The sequence below is a fragment of the Neofelis nebulosa genome, chromosome 8 (assembly GCF_028018385.1).
Source record: "Neofelis nebulosa isolate mNeoNeb1 chromosome 8, mNeoNeb1.pri, whole genome shotgun sequence".
Taxonomy (NCBI): Eukaryota; Metazoa; Chordata; class Mammalia; order Carnivora; family Felidae; genus Neofelis; species Neofelis nebulosa.
In genome coordinates, this window is record NC_080789.1 from 67,420,743 (window position 1) to 67,444,702 (window position 23,960).

The 23,960-nt window shown below is 38.7% G+C and overlaps 1 protein-coding gene, 1 non-coding gene and 1 pseudogene across 6 annotated transcripts in view; 2 read left to right on the top strand and 1 right to left on the bottom strand.

Annotated features, from left to right (window-relative positions):
* LOC131483855 (ERO1-like protein alpha) overlaps nt 1-23,798 on the bottom strand; it is a 28,520-nt pseudogene extending 4,722 nt beyond the window's left edge.
* Nucleotides 1-23,960, top strand: part of ASB8 (ankyrin repeat and SOCS box containing 8) — a 38,372-nt gene that overhangs the window by 5,735 nt on the left and 8,677 nt on the right. The window lies entirely within an intron of this gene.
* Nucleotides 10,427-10,533, top strand: LOC131484118 (U6 spliceosomal RNA). Its single transcript, XR_009248029.1, has one exon. It is a non-coding gene; the product is annotated as a U6 spliceosomal RNA (small nuclear RNA).

A 23,960-nucleotide genomic window follows, 5' to 3' on the forward strand; every position in this document is an offset into this window, starting at 1 on the left:
GGACCACACTACTATTCGTGATGGTGTCACACACTGGGTCCCCAAAAGGTGACCCACATCCTCAAAGTATTGCAACAGTGCGGGATCTTAGACAGAAGTGAGGAGAAGGGTCCTCTCCCCACCTTTTCCACCCAGCCCCTCAAGCCACTGTTTTAAAAAGTCTTACGTGAAAACAGCTCCATCTTCTATGGTCAACCATAAGTTTCACGGTTTACAGGCCCAATGCCTGCTTTGTTTTCTTTAAGGTGCAAGGATCCCCTTCACTCCAGAACTCTCTAGTCCTTTCATTTTGCTTTACTTTGCTCCATAGCAGTTAACATCCATCATACTGTATTTTACCTGTTTGTTTGTTTATTGCCTTTCCACGAGGGAGTGAGCTCCATTGGGGCAGAGGTTTGGCTTTGTTCGCTGTGATATCTCCGACACCTAGAATAGTGCCTGGCACGTGTGCTGAGCTCAAGAAATACTTGTCAAATAGATTAATGAATGAAGGCTGAATCCACATCCAGGAAAAGAAACATCTCCCTTAAGGACATGTAGCCCGCAGAGCTCCAACTCTGGCTTATCTTTGAGAGCAGCATCGTTTTTTGTTTGTTTGTTTGTTTGTTTGTTTGTTTTGGTTTCAACCATTTACTTTCATGATTTGTAGCTTATGTTCACACAATTAAATGGCCCTGTTAGTGACTTATTTCTTTGAACAAAGATACTTATTATCAGATACATAGAAGTAGCCACTTCTTGCAAAACAAGCGTTTGTGGCTTTGAAATGAGAATTATCACCTGCCTACCCACTTGAACCCCCAGTGGTATATTCCACCACTCTCTCCATCTCTCAAAAATAATGGGGCCAAGTTTTGGTCAGAACTCAAGGTCGGAGGACTGCATGCTCTCCCCTCCCCTCAATGTTGTTTGAGAATGGGATGATGCCAAGCAGTGTATCCCCATCCTGTATGTCAAGGAGAGCTCCTGATTTATACTCTTAATCTACTGGAGACAGGCTCCGAAAAAGTACCAAGCTACTGGTTATAAGATTGATAGCTAACTGAGAGGGGTGTTATAAACAGAAGGGTTGCTCTGCTTTAAAAACTAGTGTTTCTCTTCTGTTCGAGTTCCTGAATTGGTAGACTAGTAACGTAGGGTAATGTTAGCCCAGGGTACTTTTTACTGTAATAAAATGTAAGCCTTTTTCCCCCTTGTTTGTGCCTGCTCTACTTCTAAAACCAAATCAAACCAACACAAAAATTCTCCACATTGATCAAATACATAACAAAGGAGATCTAAGGATCAGTCTTTCTAGAACAGTAAAACCAAAGTAAAATGAAACATCACACATGGATCAGAAAAACAATATTCCAGAAATTGAGGTTAGTCTCTAAAACAACCCAAGGAGAACAATTTCAATAAGATTTTGCTTTTCTCAACAATGTTGTCTAAGTCTCTAAGAAGCAGAGGGAAATTTTATGTGAGTTCACTGGTGATTGCCAGAATGAATGCACTAAGCTGGGGCTTAGTTTCCCTTAAAGTACAATCCTGAGTTACATATCTGTTCTCCTATCTATCCCAGTTCATCCATCACTGTATCACACAACTGCTCCCAGTTGCTTCTTATGTTACTAAAAATCAGTTCCCTCCTACCAATGGCACTAGTGGTTTTTGCTTCTCTGCAAAATAATGAGTACCATTCAAGACACCTGCAGGTGTGATAACTAATAAACTGCCCACAATTTCACATGATTAGAACATTGAAATTGCTGATGTTTAATTGTAATGAGGTCTGTGAGACCCCTAAGTCTCCTCTATTTCATACTTGTGGACTTTTATTAGTGTTTAGGAGGACATTCTCGTCATTGGAAAGAGTGCTTATCGAGAAAGGTTCTTTGGAGTGGAGCACGAGATGATGCCAGGGTGTAATTTGAATTTAAAGTCTAACGGAGGAAAGGAAATAATCAACAGAGATGTGAGAGAGAGGGAAAGGCTAGAAAGAAGTTCTCAGTAAATTTTTAACTCTGAAACAAACTAGCACAGAGAATAGATAGCAGCATCACTCCCTGATCCACTGTGCGGGCAAGACACAGGATGAGGCATTTAAGTCAGATTTTTTTTTTCAACGTTTTTTATTTATTTTTGGGACAGAGAGAGACAGAGCATGAACGGGGGAGGGGCAGAGAGAGAGGGAGACACAGAATCGGAAACAGGCTCCAGGCTCCGAGCCATCAGCCCAGAGCCTGACGCGGGGCTCGAACTCACGGACCGCGAGATCGTGACCTGGCTGAAGTCGGACGCGTAACCGACTGCGCCACCCAGGCGCCCCTAAGTCAGATTTTTTAAAGGGCCGCTTTCTTTTTTTCACGTTTCAAGTTTTTATATAAATTCTAGTTAGTTAACATATAATGTAATATTAGTTTCAGGAGTAGAATTTAGCGATTCACCACTTGCATTAATACCCAGTGTTCATCACAACAAGTGCCCTCCTTGAAACCGACCACCCATTTAGCATCCCCTGCCCACCCCCCCTTCAGCAACCTTCAGTTTGTTCTCTGTAGTTAAGAGCCTCTTATGGTTTGTCTCCCTCTCTTTTTTTTCCTTCTCCTATGCTCATCTGTTTCGTTTTTTAAATTCCACATATGAGTGAAATCATATGGTATTTGTCTTTCTCTGACTGACTTATTTCACTTGACATAATACACTCTGGGTCCATCCACATTGTTGCAAATGGAAAGATTTCATTCTTTGTGATGGCTGAATAATATTCCATTATATTACACACACACACACACACACACACACACACACACACACACACATCTTCTTTATCCATTCATCAATCCATATACATTTGGGTTCTTTCCATAATTTTGCTATTGTTGATAATGCTGTTATAAACACTGGGGTGCATGCGCCCTGTTGAATCAGTATTTTTGTATCCTTTGGGTAATACCTAGTAGTGCAATTGCTGGGTCATAGGGTAGTTCTATTTTAGTTTTTTGAGGAAGCTCCATACTGTTTTCCAGAGTGGCTGCACTAGTTTGCATTCCCACCAACAGTATAAGAGGTTCCTCTTTCTCTGCATCCTTGCCAACATCTGTTGTTTCCTGTGCTAATTTCAGCAATTCTGACAGATGTGAGGTGGTATCTCATTGTAGTTTCAATTTGTATTTCTCTTATGGTCAGCGATGTTGAGTATCTTTTCATGTGTCTTTTAGCCATCTGTATATCTTTGGGAAAATGTCTATTTATGTTTTCTGCCCATTTCTTAACTGGATTATTTGGGGGGGGGGTGTTGGTGTGGAGTATGAAAAGTTCTTTATAGATTTTGGATACTAATTCTTTATCATATATGTCATTTGCAAATGTCTTCTCCCATTCCATAGGTTGCCTTTTCGTTTTTTTTATTGTTTCCTTCACTGTGAAGATGCTTTTTATCTTGAGGAAGCCCCAATAGTTCATTGTGTTTTTGTTTCCTTTGCCTCCAGAGACTTGTCTAGTAGGAAGTTGCTACAGCCAGTGTCAGAAAAGTTGCTGCCTTTTTCTCCTCTAGGATTTTTATGGCTTTCTTTCTCATGTTTAGTTCTTTCATCCATTTTGAATTTATTTTTCTGTATGGTATAAGAAAGTGCCCCAGTTTCATTCTTTTGCATGTTGCTGTCCAGTTTTCCCAACACCATTTGTTGAAGAGACTGTCTTTTTTCCATTGGATATTCTTTCCTGCTTGATCAAAGATTAGTTGGCCATATAGTTGTAGGTCCATTTCTGGATTTTCTATTCTGTTCTATTGATCTATATGTCTATTTTTGTGCCAGTACTGTCTTGGTGACTATAGCTTTGTAATATAACTTGAAGTCCAGAATTGTGATGCTTCCAGCTTTGTTTTTTTCTTTTTCAAGAGTGCTTTGGCTATTCAGGGTCTTTTGTGGTTCCATATAAATTTTAGGATTGTTTGTTCTATCTCTGTGAAAAGTGCTGGTGGTATTTTGATAGAGATTGCATTAAACATGTAGATTCTATGAGGCCAAGCATTACCTTGATTCCAATATCAGACAAAGACCCTAGTGAAAAGGAGAATTACAAGCCAATATACCTGATGAACATGGATGCAAAAATTCTGAACAAATTCTAGCAAATCGAATCCAACAGTACATTAAAAGAATTCACCACGATCTAGTGGTATTTATTCCTGGGCTGCAAGAGTGGTTCAATATTTGCAAATCAGTCAACATCATATACCACATTAATAAAATAGAGGACAAGAATGATATGGTCCTATCAATAGATGCAGAAAAAGCATTTGACAAAGCACAGCACCCATTCTTGATTTAAAAAGAAAAAAAAGGGCGCCTGGGTGGCGCCGTCGGTTAAGCGTCCGACTTCAGCCAGGTCACGATCTCGCGGTCCGTGAGTTCGAGCCCCGCATCAGGCTCTGGGCTGATGGCTCGGAGCCTGGAGCCTGTTTCCGATTCTGTGTCTCCCTCTCTCTCTGCCCCTCCCCCGTTCATGCTCTGTCTCTCTCTGTCCCAAAAATAAATAAAAAACGTTGAAAAAAAATTAAAAAAAAAAAAAAGAAAAAAAACCCCAACCCTCAACAAAGTAGGGATAGAGGGGACATACCTCAACATCATAAAAAGCCACATCCAAAAGACCCACAGCTAATATCATTCTCAATGGGGAAAAACTGAGAGCTTTTCCTCTATGGTCAGGAACAAGACAGGGATGTCCAATCTCACCATTGTTATTTAACATAGTGCTGGAAGTCCTAGCCTCAAAAATCAGACAACAAAAAGAAATAAAAGGCATCCAGATTGGCAAGGAATAAGTCAAATTTCACTCTTTGAAGATGACACAATACATTATATGGAAAACCTGAAAGACTCCACCAAAAAATTGTTGAACTGATACATGAATTTAGTAAAGTCTCAGGGTACACAAATCAATGTACAGAAGTCTGTTGCATTTCTATACACCAATAGTGAAACAGCAGAAAGAGAAATCAAGGAATCGATCCCATTTGCAATTGTACCAAAAACTGCAAGATACCTAAGAATAAACCTAACCAAAGAAGTAAAAGATCTGTACTCCGAAAACTATAGGACACTTGTGAAAGAAATTGAAGATGACACAGAGAAATGGAAAAACATTTCATGCTCATGGAATGGAACAACAAATATCGTTAAAATGTCTATACTACCTAAAGGGCTTCTTGAGAGTGATGGATATCTGAGACGAAGGAGCCTGAATCTCTTGGAGGACCTGGAAACTGGGCGAGTCTTACTTGTCTGAGTTTATCTTGGAAAGAAATAGATTTATATATGTTTGAGTCCAGCTCTGTGATATTTTGGCACCCTACTGCCTGCATTTTAACCACAAATCCAAAGTGAAAGAGCCATGAAGTGATTGTGTGTTTTTCAAAATAGGAAGACTACCGGAAGCTACACAGGTACTTCTCTAATCCATTTCCTCCTCCCCATTTCTATAAGCAACACCACCCTTCAGGCTCTTGCTATCTGATGTCCAGAGGGTTGTATAGCTCCTCAATCTCAGCCTTGCCTCTGCCACTTCCCTTCCCTCTCTTCCCCACAGCAGTTAGAAAAATCTGCCTAAAATTCAGATTTGAGCCTGTTCGCAGACCAGCTTAAATGTTCCAAAGGCTTCCCATAGCTTCCGACCTCATTTTTTTTCACCACTTTATGCCCCATTGTTTACCTTCTAGATGCACAAATCTGCTTGTAGTTCCCATATCCCGGCACACTTTCGTGCTGCCATACCTTTATTCATACTGTTCTCCATGTTTAATGCCTTCCTTGACTTTTTTCTCCTTTAGTTTTGGACCTTAATCAGTTGTGAAATATAACACAAATATATACAAGTAAATAAACATATCTGTACAATTTAATGAACAAAGGTAATAGATGTATAATCACTATCTAAGAAACAGATATTGGAATCATCTCCCCTCCCCTCCCCAAAGCCCCCATTGCCATGCTGGAGTCAAGACTCTCTCCTTCCTACGGATGCCCACTATCTTTATTGTCATGATAATAATTTTTCACTTTTCTACATAGTTTGTCACATATTTATACAACCCTAAACAAGATAGTGTGATTTTGCCTGTTTTTGAATTTTATATGATGGAATCACAATGAATTTGTTCTCTTGAACTTTATATGAATGGACTCACACAATTTATTGTTTTATGTCCGGCTTATTTTCCTCTTTTTCACAATATTAAATTTGTGAAAGTCATCAGTTTTGGGGGTGTACCTGTGCTTCATTCGTTTTCATTGTTTTACTGTATTCCATTATATGAACATACTGCAATGCATAAATATTTGTATTCTGTTGTGTTCTACCATTGATAGTTCAGTTGTTTTCAAGTTTAAGACTATTACTACAATACTGCTATAAATATTCTAGTACATGTCTCATGGTACATATAACAAGTTTTTCTAAAATAGAAGTTTTTCTAAAGTTTATACATATGGATGGGCTTGCTGATCATAGAATATGCTTATATTCAGCTCTATTGGAAAATATCAAATTGCTTTCGAACATGGTTGTCATAATTTACACTCCACCAACACAGTAAGAGTTCTCATTACCCCATATTTTCTCCAACCCTTGGTGTGTCAGACTTTTAATTATTACCTTCTCTCTGATATAATCCCAGGTGCCTAGAACAGTACCTGGCTCATAGTAAGCATGCATTACATATTTGTTGAATGAATCAATATTTCTTAATTTCCAAACATGAGACTTTTCTATTTGCCTTTTTTGTTATTAATAGCTTAAATTAATTGTAGTTGAAGAATACTTCCTATACAATATGAACCTTCCAAAATTTGTTGAAATTTGCCTAATAGAGAAATTTTTATTTATAATCACTACATACATACATCATGAAAGAATATGTGTTTTGCATTTGCTGGATGCAAGTTTTAGATATATACATTAGTACAAAATTAAAGAGATTTATAAAGGGTTTATAAAAATTTTCTATATCCTAAGTTATTTTGCTACTTATATTACAAGTTACTCAAAAGGGGTTATTATAATCTTCCACTATATTTCTGAATTTACCTTCTGATAACTGATAATTTTTTCTTTATATATTCTGATGCTATGTTATAAGTGTAATCTAAATTTTTTAATTGCCACAATTTCCTAGTGAATTGAATCATTTTCATTATTAGGTGGTTTTCTTGTTCACTAATAATGTTTTCTGCCTTAAAGTCAATTTTGACTGACATTAATAAGAGTTGCACCCGCTTTCTTTTGAATGGGGTGCATGAGGTATCCTTTTCCATTCATCTACTTTCAACCTGTTTCCTTAAGTTTTTTATTTGTTTGTTTGTTTGTTTGTTTGTTTGTTTGTTTTGAGAGAGGGAGCACAAGCAGGTAAGGGGCAGAGAGAGGGAGAAAGAGATTCCCAAGTAAGCTCCATGCTGTCAGCAGAGCCCCACATGGGGCTTGATCTCACGAACCATGAGATCATAATCTGAGCTGAAATCAAGAATCAGATGCTCAGCTGACCGAGCCACCCTGATACCCCAATGTTTCCGTAAGTTTTAGGTATTTTTCTGGTAGGTAGAATATAATCAGATTTTGTTTTGTTTTGCTTTTTATCCATTTTGACAGCCTTTGTCTTTTATCTAAAGCATTTGGTCTAATTATATTTAATATCAATACAATTAATATTTGGTTTAAACTATATTTGTAGACTTATCTATTTCTAATGTCTATTAGATGTTACTTCCTATATTTTGAAACTCTTTATTAAGTGATGATTGTTATGTTCTTTTGCTAAACTGACCACTTTACCATTATGAAATGGCTTTTCTTTATTCCTGGTAATATGCATTGCTCTAATATTTACTTAATCTCTATTAATAAAGCCATTTCAGCTTTTTAAATTATTATTTGCCTGGCATATCTTTTCCATTTTTTTCTTTTGTCATATGTATGCCTTTATGTTTAGAATATACTTAGGTCTTACTTTTTATCTAAACTGACCATCTCTACCCTTTAATTAGGATATTTAGACTACTTACATTTACTACAATTATGATAAGATTGGTTTTCAATCTCTCATCTTGCTGTTTGTTTTCTGTTTGCCCCATCTGTTCTTTGTTTCTTTCTTCTTATTTCCATTCCAGTGTTTACATTACTTGAATTTTAAAATGATTCCTTTTTACCTTCAATACTGACTTAATAACTCTCCTCTTTTCTTTCTCTTTTTCTCTTTTGCTTTGCTGTTAGTATTGCTTTAGAACAATTCTTTCCAATAGAATTTTCTGTGATGATGGAATTGTTCCATATTTTCACTGTTCAGTATGGTAACTACTAGCCACACGTAGATACTGAACTGTTCTACTGTGAACTACTAGCCACATGTAGATATTGAACACTTCAAGTGTGGCTAGTGTGACTAAGGAAGTAAATTTTTAATTCTATCAAATTTTAATTTTAATAGCCACATGTGGCAAGTAGCTACTGTATTAGACAGTGGAGCTATAGAGTTTATAATATAAGCCTGCACTTTATTACAGTCAACCTTGAAATAGTGTTAAGCACCTCACAACATATTTTCATTTCCTCCTTTATATCCTGTGTTTTTGCTGTTATATCTGTTACTTGTACATATGCTAAAATATCAGGTACATTTTTATTATTTTTACATTAGTCACATCTTTCCAAGAGACTAATATGTGGGAAATATTTTTTATGTTTTATTTTATATTTCATCTTCTGTTTGTTTAAAATGCTCTTTATTTTACGTTTGTTTTTGAAAGATATTTTTGCTGAATAAAAACTTCTGGGTTGGCCTTGTCCTCTGCCTTGCATAGCTTTTATAAGAAATATGCTGGCATTATTTTCTTTGTTCTTCTGTAGCAGAATGGCAAACTTTTCTGTAAGGGGCCAGATAGTAAATCTTTTAAGCTTTGCAAACCATAAAAGCCTTTCAGACCACTGCAACTACTCAACTCTGCCATTGTAGCACAAAGCAGCCATAGCAAATACATAAATGAGTGTGTGGGGCTGTGTTCCAAATAAACTTTACTTACAGAAACAAGAGATGGGCCAGATTTGTCCCACGGGCCATAATTTGCCAACCCTTGCTCTATATGTAATACGTCTTTTTTATCTGCCTGCTTTTAGAAATTTTTTCCTTACCCTTGGTTGTTAGCAGTTTGATTAATATGTGCCTTGGCATGTTTTGTTTAAGTTCATTCTACCTGGATTTCATGCGCTTTCAAATTTGGAAACTTTTTAGCCTTTAAGTTTTATTTAAATATAATTTTAGCCCCCAACTCCTGAAACTTCAGTTGCATATATATTAAACTGCTTGATGTATCACTTTTGCTTGAGATCACTTTTGCTCTGACCCTTTCTTTTTCAGCCTTTTTTCTCTCTGTATTTCATTTTAAATAGTTTCTATTTCTGTGTCTTCAAGTTCTCTAATCTTTTCCTCTGTAGTCTATAATTTGCCATATTCCTCCTGTAAAATTAAACAACTTTTATTTATTTTTAAAAAATGTCGGGGCCCCTGGGTGGCGCAGTCGGTTAAGCGTCCGACTTCAGCCAGGTCACGATCTCGCGGTCCGTGAGTTCGAGCCCCGCGTCAGGCTCTGGGCTGATGGCTCGGAGCCTGGAGCCTGTTTCCGATTCTGTGTCTCCCTCTCTCTCTGCCCCTCCCCCGTTCATGCTCTGTCTCTCTCTGTCCCAAAAATAAATAAAAAACGTTGAAAAAAAATTTTTTTTAAATGTCTTTAGGGGCGCCTGGGTGGCTCAGTCGGCTAAGCATCCGACTTCAGCTCAGGTCACGATCTCGCAGTTCGTGGGTTTGAGCCCCGCGTCGGGCTCTGTGCTGACATCTCAGAGGCTGGAGCCTGTTTCAGATTCTGTGTCTCTGTGCTGACATCTCAGAGCCTGGAGCCTGTTTCAGATTCTGTGTCTCCCTCTCTGACCCTCCCCCGTTCATGCTCTGTCTCTCTCTGTCTCAAAAATAAATAAACGTTAAAAAATGTCTTTAATATTTATTTAGTTTTGAGAGAGAGAGCAAGACAGAGACAAAGTGTGAGTGGGGGAGGGGCAGAGAGAGATTGAGAGAGCCACAGAATCCAAAGCAGGCTCCAGGCTCTGAGCTGTCAGCACAGAGCCTGATGCGGGGCTCAAACCCACAAACCGTGAGATTGTGACCTGAGCCGAAGTCAGACTCTTAACTGACCGAGCCACCCAGATGCCCCAAATTTAAAACATTTTAAATTTGATAATTATGATTTTGTTCAATATTACATTTGAAAATTTGCGTCACATTATCACAGTATTACTTGACTCACAGTAACATTTTACATATTTAAATTCAATACAACCACAAAATAAAACTATTTACTTAAACAGTATAATTCTCCTTTCATAGAAGTGGCTTTGTGTAGTGCTCGCTTCGGCAGCACATATACTAAAATTGGAACGATACAGAGAAGATTAGCATGGCCCCTGCGCAAGGATGACACGCAAATTCGTGAAGCGTTCCATATTTTTTACGTCGCTCCTCATCAGGGAAATACAAATCAAAACCACACTCAGATACCACCTCACGCCAGTCAGAGTGGCCAAAATGAAGAAATCAGGAGACTATAGATGCTGGAGAGGATGTGGAGAAACAGGAACCCTCTTGCACTGTTGGTGGGAATGCAAATTGGTGCAGCCGCTCTGGAAAGCAGTGTGGAGGTTCCTCAGAAAATTAAAAATAGACCAACCCTATGACCCAGCAATAGCACTGCTAGGAATTTATCCAAGGGATACAGGAGTACTGATGCATAGGGGCACTGTACCCCAATGTTTATAGCAGCACTCTCAACAATAGCCAAATTATGGAAAGAGCCTAAATGTCCATCAACTGATGAATGGATAAAGAAATTGTGGTTTATATACACAATGGAATACTACGTGGCAATGAGAAAAAATGAAATATGGCGTTTTGTAGCAGCGTGGATGGAACTGGAGAGTGTGATGCTAAGTGAAATAAGCCATACAGAGAAAGACAGATACCATATGGTTTCACTCTTATGTGGATCCTGAGAAACGTAACAGAAACCCATGGGGGAGGGGAAGGGAAAAAAAAAAAAAAGAGGTTAGAGTGGGAGAGAGCCAAAGCATAAGAGACTGTTAAAAACTGAGAACAAACTGAGGGTTGATGGGGGGTGGGAGGGAGGGGAGGGTGGGTGATGGGTATTGAGGAGGGCACCTTTTGGGATGAGCACTGGGTGTTGTATGGAAACCAATTTGACAGTAAATTTCATATATTAAAAAATAAAAAATAAATAAATTAAAAAAAAAAAACAAGTGGCTTTGTGTAACAAGTTTGATTTCAAACTGTCATTACCATTCCGCTCTTTGGCCCCCAATGTCCAGAGACAGGCACATTTCAACTCATTTCTGTAACGAATATTTTGTAACCAGCTCCCGAAGTTTGCCATTTCCTTTACCCTTGTGGAAATTCTTTAAAATGCATTAAACAAGGATACTATTTTTTGTCTGGTTAGATGGAATCCATAAGTGGACCCACTTTCTGGCATGTCCGCTATCAATTTCTCTGAAAACAAGGCCTTCAAAGCAGTGCCCAAACCCTGAGTCGGACTATTTCCCTACAGTTGACCTTTAAGCCAACAAACACAATCCATAATGTTTGAAACATTTCTAGAAGGCAGCCTAAAGTCGCCTTTAGTTAGCTTGCTCCTTTTTCTATTCTAAGCAAAAAAAAAAAAAAAAGAAGAAGAAGAAGAAGAAGAATTTGTATAAGAATGCAAAAGAATGTATTTAACTTTATGAAATATTTCTAAGAATATCTACTGAATCTTACACCTCGTTTCCACTGAACAGGTGAAAATTTGGGCGCTCAGAGAATGGTAGCACTTGAGATAAAGGCCTTAATTCGTTTATGTAGAGAACGTACTAGTTCTTGAAATTTCCATCAAAACCACTGGTGAAATTCTATAATGTGCATCCCTGGGGCGCCTGGGTGGCTCAGTCGGTTAAGCGTCCGACTTCAGCTCGGGTCACGATCTCGCGGTCCGTGAGTTCGAGCCCCGCGTCGGGCTCTGGGCTGATGGTTCGGAGCCTGGAGCCTGCTTCCGGTTCTGTGTCTCCCTCTCTCTCTGCCCCTCCTCCGTTCATGCTCTGCCTCTCTCTGTCTCAAAAATAAATAAACGTTAAAAAAAATTTTTTTTAATGTGCATCCCTATTTCTTTTCCAAACAGCTATATTGTGAGGTCTGCCTTACACTCAGATGCACATCAATGCTTGCAGGCAATCCAGATATAAGTTTATTAAATGCCCCTGCCCCTTTCTTTTACATGGAGCCCATCTGTGAAAAATGTTCTCTTCACATTTCCCTTGGCCAGAAGCTAAAATATTTAAAAGTATTAAACAATTTTCTTCATAAATGATGATACGCCTTAACTTCCAAGTGTCTGATCCCTTATAACTGTAATTCTGTAATGCTCAGAATTAAGAACAATCTAATTTTCAGTATCAGGGCACTATATGTCATCAGCTTCACAGGAGTTGTCTGAGGAATCGTGAGGTTCGGCCCACGGAAGATGTCTGCGATCCGTCACTTAAAGATACATCCATAGCTCTAAGTCATTCAGCTTGCTATTCTTCAGTAAGATTATTGCCTTCTTCAGAATACCTATGGCTTACAGATTTAATTTGAACACTCAATTTTTAACTTATTTGATTTTACATTTTTATTACTTCTTACACTGAACTTATTTGCGTTCTCCTATACTGTACATAAAATGTTTCATGATACCAATATTAGTATTAACAGTAAAATTACAGAATGATGTTTAGGATTCTTCACAGTTTGTTTTGTTATTAGGATATATTCCACCAAGGAAGGACAAAGTCTTGCATTCAAAGGTCATTTGAAAGAAATCTTTTGTGTGTGTGTGTGTGTGTGTGTGTGTTACCAGTCACACACTTAGGTTTACTTAATTTGTTTTCAGTTTCAGGGATTGCCCTTTTTTCCCCCTCTTTTTGACTTAATTTACTTCTTGAATATGTAAAATAATTACATGATTCTAAAGTCAAAACTATATCAAAAGGTTTACTCAGAGGAGTCTCTCTTCTAATCCTACCCCTGACCCTGGTTCCCCATCTCCATCCACCTATAAGTAACCATTGTTATTCATTTCTGGATTATTCTTTAATGTCTAATTTTATATAAGAAGTAGCTATGACAAACATGGATGGAACTGGAGAGTGTTATGCTAAGTGAAATAAGCCATACAGAGAAAGACAGATACCATATGTGTTCACTCTTATGTGGATCCTGAGAAACTTAACAGGAACCCATGGGGGAGGGGAAGAAAAAAAAAAAAAGAGGTTAGAGTGGGAGAGACCCAAAGCATAAGAGATTCTTAAAAACTGAGAACAAACTGAGGGCTGATGGGGGTGGGAGGGAGGGGAGGGTGGGTGATGGGTATTGAGGAGGGCACCTGTTGGGATGAGCACTGGGTGTTGTATGGAAACCAATTTGACAATAAATTTCATATATTAAAAAAAAAGTAGCTACGACATATACTGCTCTTCACCTTGCCTCACATAATGTATTGTGATGATCATTTCATAGCAATGCAAAGAAATATTCCATAGTCTGTATGACTATGTCTACTATGTACTATAATTTATTTAACTATTCAGTTCCTCTCTCTTAATGGCATTTGGGATATTTATAGTCTTTTGCCATTAAAAATAATGCCACAGTGAATAACCTTGTGCATTTTTCATTCCAAATTTGTACAGATGTACTTTTAGAATAGATTCCTAGAAAATGTGCTTGCTGGGTTAAAGGGTGAATGCATCTATTTGTAATTTTGCTAGATAGTACCAAATTCCCTTCCTTGAGGGCTAAATCATTCTACACTTTCAACAGTGGCATATCAGTATGTCTCTTTCCCCTGTCCTTCGGCAACAGTGTGTTCTCAAACTTTTGGATTAGTGCCAACACGGTAAGAAATGCTACCTCAGTGTAATGTAATTTGCTTTTCTGTTTTTGAATGAGTGGAGTATGTTTTACTACTTTAAGGGACACTTGCATGAATTTGTTAGCTATGTTTATGTCTTAGTATCTATGTGTATGTGGAAAATACATGATTTATGTCTTTTTATTTCTAGGAGCTCTTTATATGTTAGATTAACTTTTTCCCGTGGCTTAAGTTGCAAATATTTTGTCCAGTGAAACCTTTGTCTTTGGCCTTACATGTGGTATTTGAGCCATGCAATTTTTAAAAAATATTTATGTAACAGAATTTATGTCTTTTATTGATTCCAGATTTTGAGACCCAGAAATGCTTTCCTACTCATGTTTTCTTCTATTATTTTTAAGGTTTCCATTTTTGTTTTGTTTGGTTAACTAATCCATGTGGAGTTTATCTTACTGTGCAGTATAAGCTATGAATCCAATTTTACCTATGTCCAAATGGTACCTGGATGTCTCAGCAGCATTTATTACAAAGTCCATTTCTTCATTGTTTTGCAATATCTTTATTGTATATTACATTCCTTTATTACTGGATTTCTATTATGTTTCAGTAGTGTTATCTTTCTATTCATGTACCAGTTCTACACTTTTAATTATGAACGCTTCATTGTATTTCAAACGTCTGGTAGGACTGGCCCCTCCTCATTGCTCTTCTTTTCAGGGCTTTTTCCTGGAGAGTTTTGTTTATACAAAGATAAACTTGTTTATTAAAAAAGTTTCATATGAACTTAAGAATTGATTTATCTAACTAAAAAAAAAACTTGTTAGAATTTTTATTGGAATTATATTAAATTTGCAAATTAAGGTATGTCTTTCATTTGTTAAAGTCTACTTTTGTGTTTGGGGGGAGTATTATAAAGTTTCCCTCACTGGTTTTTACATATTTCTTATTAACTTTATTCCTAGGAATCTTATAATTATGGCTGCTATTGCAAATGGGATGGGGAAGTTCTCTTCTACGTTATTGTCTCTCTCTCTCTCTCTCTTTTTGAGTTTATTTATTTACTTTGAGAAAGAGAGAAAGCTGCGAGGGGCAGAGAGAAGGAGAGAAAGAATCTCCCAAGCAGGCTCCATACTGCCAGTCTAAAGCCTGATGTGGGGCTCGAACACCGCACAAACCGCGAGATCAGGACCTGAGCTGAAATCTAGTCCGGCGCTTAACCCACTGAGCCACCCAGATGCCCCACTTCTATGTTATTTTCTACTGGTTCTTCCCTGTATGTATGATGCCTACCAACTTCTGTAAATTGCTCATTTATCCTACTACCTTACTGGATCATCTTTTTATTTACAGTAGTTCTCCCATTGCTTCGCTTTCATTTTCTAGACACACCGTCATATTATCTGCAATTCTCATACATCTAATTGTTTTCTCTGTATCAGTGCTGTGGCAAACACCTCCAACCCCATGTTAGATGTTATAGTAACAGTGGACATCCTTGTTTTGTTTCAAACATGAGCAGAAATGCCTCCTGTGTTTTCCCATAAAAATAATAAGATGCTGATAAGCAAGATGCTTTATATTAGGAAAAAACTCTTTTATTCCTCTTTTCGAAATTAGTTTTATTAGAAATATATCTTGAATTTTCTCATATATTTTTCCAGAATCTATGGAGATAATCACAAGACCTTTCTTCTTATATATAATAATATGAATAAATATATTAGTGTATTTTTTAACATTGAAACATTTTTGCATTCCTAAAACAATTTCCACTTGGTCATGACATATTGTGCTGTTTGATTCCATTTGCCAATATTTTATTTAGGATTTTTGCATTGATTGGTCTGTAGCTTTTTTTTTTTTTTGGTCTATAGCTTTATATTTTGTATAACCTTTATCAGACTTTGGTTTCAATGTTATATTTATTTCATTAAAGAATTTTTGAAGTGGTCCTTTTACTGTGCTTTGGAACGGAGTTGGGATTATAATTCTTTAAAGAATCCTATTTGAAACATCTTGGATACTTTTTAAGGAGATTTTAAAAAAATATTCTATCCAGTATTTCAATTGTTTTCAGCAGATGGCTGAATCAATTCCTTCTTTTTCCGGAAGGAAAAAAAAAAGTCCACCTTTCTTTACCTTACTTACCCCTAATCCTTTAAGGCTCTGTTCAGCTATAATCTTCTCTAAAAAGTCTTCTCTGAGCCCTCCAAGTTGTGCTAAATTGTCCCTTTTCTGGGCTTCTATTGGGTGGCATTTATTCTTGCATAGTCGCATAATACTGAAACAATTCATTAATATTATCATTATCTTCCATTAGTCAAAAGTTTCTTGTGGCAGGAATCCTGTATTGCCTCCATTAAAAAAAATTTTTTTAATGTTCATTTAATTTTGAGAAAGAGACCGAGTGGGGGAGGGGCAGAGAGAGGGAGACATAGAATCCTAAGCAGGCTCCAGGCTCTGAGCTGTCAGCACAAAGCCTGACGTGGGGCTCAAAGTTGCAAACCGCAAGATCATGACCTGAGTTGAAGTCCAATGCTTAACTGAGTGAGCCACCCAGGCTCCCTTTGCCTCCACTTTTTAATTTCCAGTGTCTAGTGCCAAACACAATGCCTGAAAGTTAGTAGGAGCCTTAATAAATATTTCATGAACTGATCTTTGATCAGATCCCCCCCCAACACACACACACACACACACACACACACACCTGTTTCCTCTCAAGTTCCTACCTTTGTTAATGTCTTCTCAATTCACCTAGGAGCATACAGAAAAAATCTAAGAATCACTATGGGCAAACTGTACCCTCTCATCTTCAGCTTGTAGTCAATCACTAAGCCTATTAATTCTAACCTAAAGTATTTCAAATTCACTCTTCTCCCTTTATATGGCCACCACTCTAGTCCAAGTCCCCATCACTTCTTGCCTAGATCACTTAATTGCTATTTTTCCTATTTTAGTCTTTACTCTGACCTTTCTATAATCCATTCTTCATCAGAAACTCAAAGTGATCCTTTAAATACATAGACATGATTATGTCACTTGCATAAAACCTATCAATAGCTTCCTATTCTTTTGGGATAAAGTTTAGAATCCTTAACATGTCCACCAAGACCCTGCCTGATTTGGAGCATCTGTTCCTTTTTGGCCTCAACTTGTGCCCTTGGTCTCCTTATCATTCTGGCTTCTTATTCTTCTTCCAATTTCGTAAGCTTTTTTGCTCTCACAGTCTTTGAATACTCTTGTCCTTTTGCTGCAGTGCCCACTCCCTTCACCTCTGATCCATAGCTTTTATCTGGTTATATCCATTCATTTTCCAAGTCTGTGCTCAGGGAAGTTTTCCTTTACCTCCCAGTGTTATAGAGGCTCTCTGTTGAATGACCATATTACCCTCTGTACTTTCCCTTTATAGAACGTTGTCTAGGCATTTGGGTGATTCTTTATCTAATGTCTATTTCTGACACTAACTATAGTTTCCCTGGAGGCAGGGACCACGTTGATCTTATATTCAGTTGTATCTTAAGAATCTATAATAAGGAACAGCACATTAATAGAATTTAATAAGTATTTATTGAATGAATGGTTGAATGATGCATGAAGGAACACAGAACTACTTGCTGAACGCTGAGCAAGAAGCCTGAAGGAACAAATTCTCTATTTCTCCTCTAGGGGGAGACCTACTCCTACTAGAAATAGCATAGAACTCAAGAGAGCACAAAATCATGAAGTTAACAGTTAGTAAGCTTCCTAAATCCCTGAAATTGATTCAGAGAATTCAATAATTCCTTGCTAGTAGAACTCTCCAGATCAGTCTGGACCACCCAGTGGTACCATAAGAGTGAGCATTTCCTGTGTTAATTTCCCGTCCTTGAACGATCTTAAAATCTCTCCTGCTAGTTGTCTATTCCAGTCTTGGTTTGCTAGGTGATTTAGCTGTAACTGATCACATTCTTGGAAAAATAGTATCTATGTATATCTAATTTATATATTATCATTAACATTGTCATTTGTATTTTTACTGCATTCCCCCCTTCCAAATCCCTCAAGCGTTCTTTCTCTGTGAAGTCTCAAAATGTCTTAAAATTATTCTGATAGTGTAAAATATTGGTAACCTGTAAGGCCAAAGTAATTTTCAAAAAGTAGTTATTTGTAAATTTCCCTGAGCCTTTGGGGAAAGTTAAAGGGAAAAAATAAAAGAACAGTGTGAATATTGGGAGCCTGTCTGCCTCTGAGCAGATTCTGAAAGAAGTCCTTGTTTAATCCTGATGACATGTCTTGGGAGACTACCCCTGCTGCACATTAATTCGGTTCTTTTCTCTGCTGAACTACTTTCTCTTGGACAAGGTTTAAGTGTATAAAAAGCTTCAGGAGGCTTATATTTCTCTGAACTTTTTTTTTTCCTTTGCTCTATTTCCAAAGTTCCTTTTCAAATTTCCCTTTAAATGTAACTTCTGACATCTTTCTCGGGATCAAGGACCAGTACGTAGAGGCATTCTATTATTCCTGTCTTTGGGAGGTCAGTTCACTTTAGTTCAATCCTGTTGACATTTATCCAATACCTACTGTGTGCTGTGGGGAAGGGAGCAGTGAGTGCAGGAAATCTAGATCTGTGCCTTAGAGGCGTTCATGGTGCAACTGGGAGGACTAGACAAATACAAAATATTACAAAGATGACATAGATAAGAACCAACATTTAGATAGCTTACAAAACCACTTTTCACAAAGGTGATCTAAGTTTTGTGAAATTAACTCTTGGGGTAAGTGTTGTTACTCTTGTACAGATGAGTAAACTGAGATTTAGGTAATGTAACTTGCTAAGACAAGCAAAGTAACTGGAACTACTGTCAGAACTGGAAACGTAGTCCCTATAGCATTTGCAGATTATGATGTCTCTAAAATAAGAGATATGCAATAAACAATAGCTCTAAAAACTGAAGAAATTCAAAGAGAAAAACACTATTATATTAATGAAGCAACACTATTTTTCCTAACTAGTCTGGCACTTAGATCTTACTTTTTCTTACCCTACTTTGTTAATTTTGACTGATCCCTTCTCTCTCCTTGGCTCTTAGGATATCACAAACTTCCTTTTGGTTCTCCTCCTCTTCCCCACCCCCTCCCCCACTTTGGTGACAAAAGCTCATTTGAAGAAATTACTTCTTACTCAAGTCGCCTTTCTCTAGGAAGGGTGTCAGGAAAACTTTGCATCAACATTAGCTGAGTGGCCCCTGAAGAAAGATGAGTCCTTTTCAGACAGAAGAGGAAGAGGTAAGTTCTGGCCAGAAGCCAGAAAACTGTTGCGAAAGGCTTTGGGTTACCACTTACAGAGGCTGCAAGACAGAATTCCTCTCCCCCAGCACACTGTCACTCTAGAGGATAGCACTCAAAGTCAGGAAAACGTTTGGAGCCAGCAGGTGAAGAGAGGAGTTTTTCACTCCAAGAAAAGGAGTTGCACAAAAGCCTGTGCCTGTTAGGTAGCCGCCAAACTCAAAAAGTAAGACACTCAGATCTGTAACCTGGGACACTTCAATGGCACCTACCCAGATACCGGACACTAATACATGTTGAACAGCAATGGCATCAATCGCTACAAGCAAAACAGCATTATCAAATTTCTAGTTACGTTTATGCCAAGGTCTGAAAATAGGAACGCTAGTTGTACTGTCAATCAACACCATCTAATGAACACTTCTTTTTTTTTTAAATTTTTTTTTTCAACGTTTATTTATTTTTGGGACAGAGAGAGACAGAGCATGAACGGGGGAGGGGCAGAGAGAGAGGGAGACACAGAACGGAAACAGGCTCCAGGCTCCGAGCCATCAGCCCAGAGCCCGACGCGGGGCTCGAACTCACGGACCGTGAGATCGTGACCTGGCTGAAGTCGGACGCTTAACCGACTGCGCCACCCAGGCGCCCCTAATGAACACTTCTTGAGAGCAGGACTGGAATTAGCAGGGAAGAGAAGAAAAAATAATGACCTAAAAGTCGTATGAGAGACACACAACACATTTAAAACAAGCAAAAAACAACTCATTTGTAATCAAAGCATGAAGATCACAAATGACAAACTAAAATGTATAGAGATGGAGCTGGAATGTTGAATGCAAAATTCACGGATGTGATCAAAATGCCATTTTGGTTTTTGGCTTTTCCCATCTTTTAAAGATACGGGGAAGGGATAATCTTCCCCTGCAATTTTCCCTGAATGGGAAATTGGGCAGATTCCCTGACTTTTTGGTTCATTCTTTGATAACTGACAATCCTTTAAGTAAGTCACTTTAAGTCGAGAAAGAGTCTTGATTTGGTATTTAGAATGTTTCCGGTCCAAGATGGCAATCAAACACTTCAGTCTTCATTCTAAGCACTAGTTTGAGACTTCTCCTCCCCCTTCCCCCACGTAGGGCTTCTTGTGGCTGGTGGCTGCCTGCCTTCAGCTTTCTCCTTAACTTACCTCCTCCCCCTCTAGCTAGCTGCTGTTTGACTTGCTGTGTAAAAGTGGGAAGCAAGACAGCTCAGGGATATGACAGATCTGTACTACCTGGGCCAGGCAGATGATTTAAGTTGAAATTTTCCTGTAGGGTATTTTATTTAAATTTTTTTTTCAACGTTTTTTATTTATTTTGGGGACAGAGAGAGACAGAGCATGAACGGGGGAGGGGCAGAGAGAGAGGGAGACACAGAATCGGAAGCAGGCTCCAGGCTCCGAGCCATCAGCCCAGAGCCTGATGCGGGGCTCGAACTCACGGACCGCGAGATCGTGACCCGGCTGAAGTCGGACGCTTAACCGACTGTGCCACCCAGGCGCCCCTTCCTGTAGGGTATTTTAAAGGTTCTTTGCAGATTGCTCTCATCAGAGACCTCTCACTCCAGTCTTTTTGGCCTAAATAGATGCAGATGGTTGCCTCTGACATCCTCTGTGTATTCTAGGGTTCCTATGTTTGTTCACCTCTAACTTCTGGTCACGGGGTCTCTCCACACCTCTAGACAACCCTTTTTGAATAAACCAAAGGCAACACCATGCTGACTGTCTCCTATATGGCCCATATCTGGTCTTGGAAACATTCACACATTCGTCACTGCTATCGAATCTGGGAGTGCTACAGATCCCCCTGCAGCCACCTCCGCTTTGCGGCTACTGCCTTTACGTTGTAGGCAAAAGCTGATGCAGGCCACTGTGTTTCACAACTGTGGGAAACAGTTGCCAAGCTCTCTGGTCCCACAGAAATCCCTCTCTGGGCTGGAGGACAAGGATGCAGCACCAGCACTATGTCTCCCTCTGGGTGGGAAGGGAGTGGGAACAAACTGAAGAAGCAAATTGTTCCTCAAGCAGAAACAAATTGTTCCTCAAGAAACATCTTCACAGACCCTTCCCCTCTACTATTCTTTTGATCTCACTCTGAAGTAGAACTGTTCTTCACCATTGACTTTGCACGTGAAAACTTTCTTGAAATTATCCTGAATTGCAACTGACTGTTTGCAAATCTATATCCAAGCCCTGAAGAGAAGGGAATGTGTTTCTCCATCACTGTCTTCCCTGCACTGTGAGTCCTGAGCCTGGAACAACATAGGTGCCGGCAAATGTTTGATAAATGTATGAATGAATGGACCTGAAACTTCCTTTGGTTGTGCAGTGGATTCTCAGAAACATTATGAAATAATCTGCATAGATGGCCTATGCGAGTCTCCCTGGGAGACAAATAACTCTATATTTATAAGATGTTGGGAGTTTCGCAGAGTTTATACACCTCAAAATTTACCAATGAAGAAATTTTGAGAAATGAGACAACACAGGGAAAAATTCATATTTTTCAAGGAAGAAATGGATAAATAAACATGAGAGAGTTCAATTTTTAGAAAACTTATGGGATGTCAAATCAAAACTTCCCCCCAAACTGTGAGAATTGTGGATATTATCTGAATAGTTTAACTGAAAACCCTAAAGCTGAACAAAACAACAAAGAAAAAAATGACTTAAAATAGTTGGCAAAATGTTACTGTGTTAAATATAGATGATGGATAGGAGTTCATCATACTATTCTCTCCAGTTTTTTCAGTATGCTTGAACATTATATAATACCAATGACATTTAAAAATTGGAAGCTTGGAAACAGCACTGTCTTTACCTTGCTTTAGAAAGGAGGCAACAGAAGAAGCAAAAATGGAATGGAAACTATGTAGACTTTGGCATCCTATAATTAAGACTTCAAAGGTCCCATTAATATGGTAGTATTATGATAGTCATAAAACTGTACTCGTTTGATGAAAGTAAAAAATTTTGGAAGCAGGAACTTTTGCTTAGGAATTAAATAGATTCGGAATTATAGAAATGGAAGGATATTCAGAAATGATTTCAGCCAATGCTCTCACAATGAGAAAACAGATGCCCAATGAAATGGAATGAAATAACTATCAGTCTCAGAGCCAGGACAAAAGCTAGACCTTCTGTACTCTGGGTACAGGATGTACTCCACCATCCTGGGTAGTATATGACATTGAACAAAAGTAGCCTGCAGTCACCATTCCCTCAATAGGTCAGTTGTCTGAAGCTCATTCTCCACTTAGAGAAAGCTATGGATGGTGCCAAGCAGAGCATCACTTTACTGGATCTAGAGACAGGGAGACTTAGCACACCTGGGCCCACTGCATGATGCAGTGGAATTTATTACACATCTGACTCTCACCTCATTAATTCCCCAGCTAAGTAGGATTCAAGGGGATTTGGGGGAGAATATACCATTGGGGTATTAATGTGAGTCACACAGTTCTAGACATAGGGATGGGAGTTTGAGAGGTACTAACTGAACCGAGGTTAGGTTTGACAACACATGTAGTGGCTTGATTTTTCTATGATCTTCCCTGCTGGTGGCCAGGAAGGGTTTAGGTTCACAGGATGAACTTCCCCATTTGTGATTAGCACCAACACAGGTATCTCTTGCCCTTGTGTTTGGAGATTTAACAGTCTCTAGAGCCCTAATACAAATTTCTGGTTTAGAAGCAATGGGCACAGAATCAAACTGTTTCCATTCACTGAATTTGATCAAATGCTTTAGAGCAGCTTGCAGGGGAGGGGGAAGGGGTCTAGCCTCCTTCAAGCTTTCCTAAGTAAATCTATGAATTAAAAGCAATGTAGTTAATATGTAGCTACAGCTTCAAGTCAACTCCCCAGAACCCCTCCCAATCAGAGAGCTACCCCTAAACCCTTCTTCCATAGAGCTGTCGATGACCAAAGCAGCGCTTTCTTTAATCTAGAGTATAGAATTGGTGGCTTACAAGGCTGAATGTTGCCTGCTTTCAAAATGATTTTTTTTTTTTAACGTTGCCAATATTTGCAACTTGGAGGATTCACTTGTTTAAAAAAACTGGGTATCAGCTTCTTTGGAAAAATTGAACAACCTCACCACAGCAGAGTGGCAGAAGGTGGGGGACACATTCCTGCATGGCAAAAATCTTTTGAGTTTGGAACGCAGGGGAGGCTCACTCCTCAGACAAGGCATGAGATTCTCCAGTTCACCATCCCCTCATTGATGTTCATGAACTGTCTGGGCCCTGCTTTCTTCTCAAACTGGTTGATGCTGCTGCTTAGAAAAAGCTTTGGGGAGTAGGTGCTGGGGTGTTCTTGGGTAAACAGGCAGGCAGGTAGATCACAGCACTTAAAGTCAGCCTGTGCAGGCTGCTTCACTCTACCTGCACCACTACGTGCTGCTGGCTTCCAATGCTTATGCTTTTGCTTGGGAAGGACATCACTGAGACGCTGCAGCATCTCCCTGGCTGGGAAGGGTTACTGTCAGCGGGTACATCGTTTTCAGTCTTCGACATTTGGACTACTACGCCTCTTAGGCGGTTGTTTATCTTCGGTATAGTTCCCTTTGAGGAAGGGTGGACACTATCCAGGAGGTTTCAGAAAGCACACGTTTCCAATATTATGAATAATGATGGAAGTCTCTTTTATTTTCCAAAGACACTTCTTACTAACAGTTT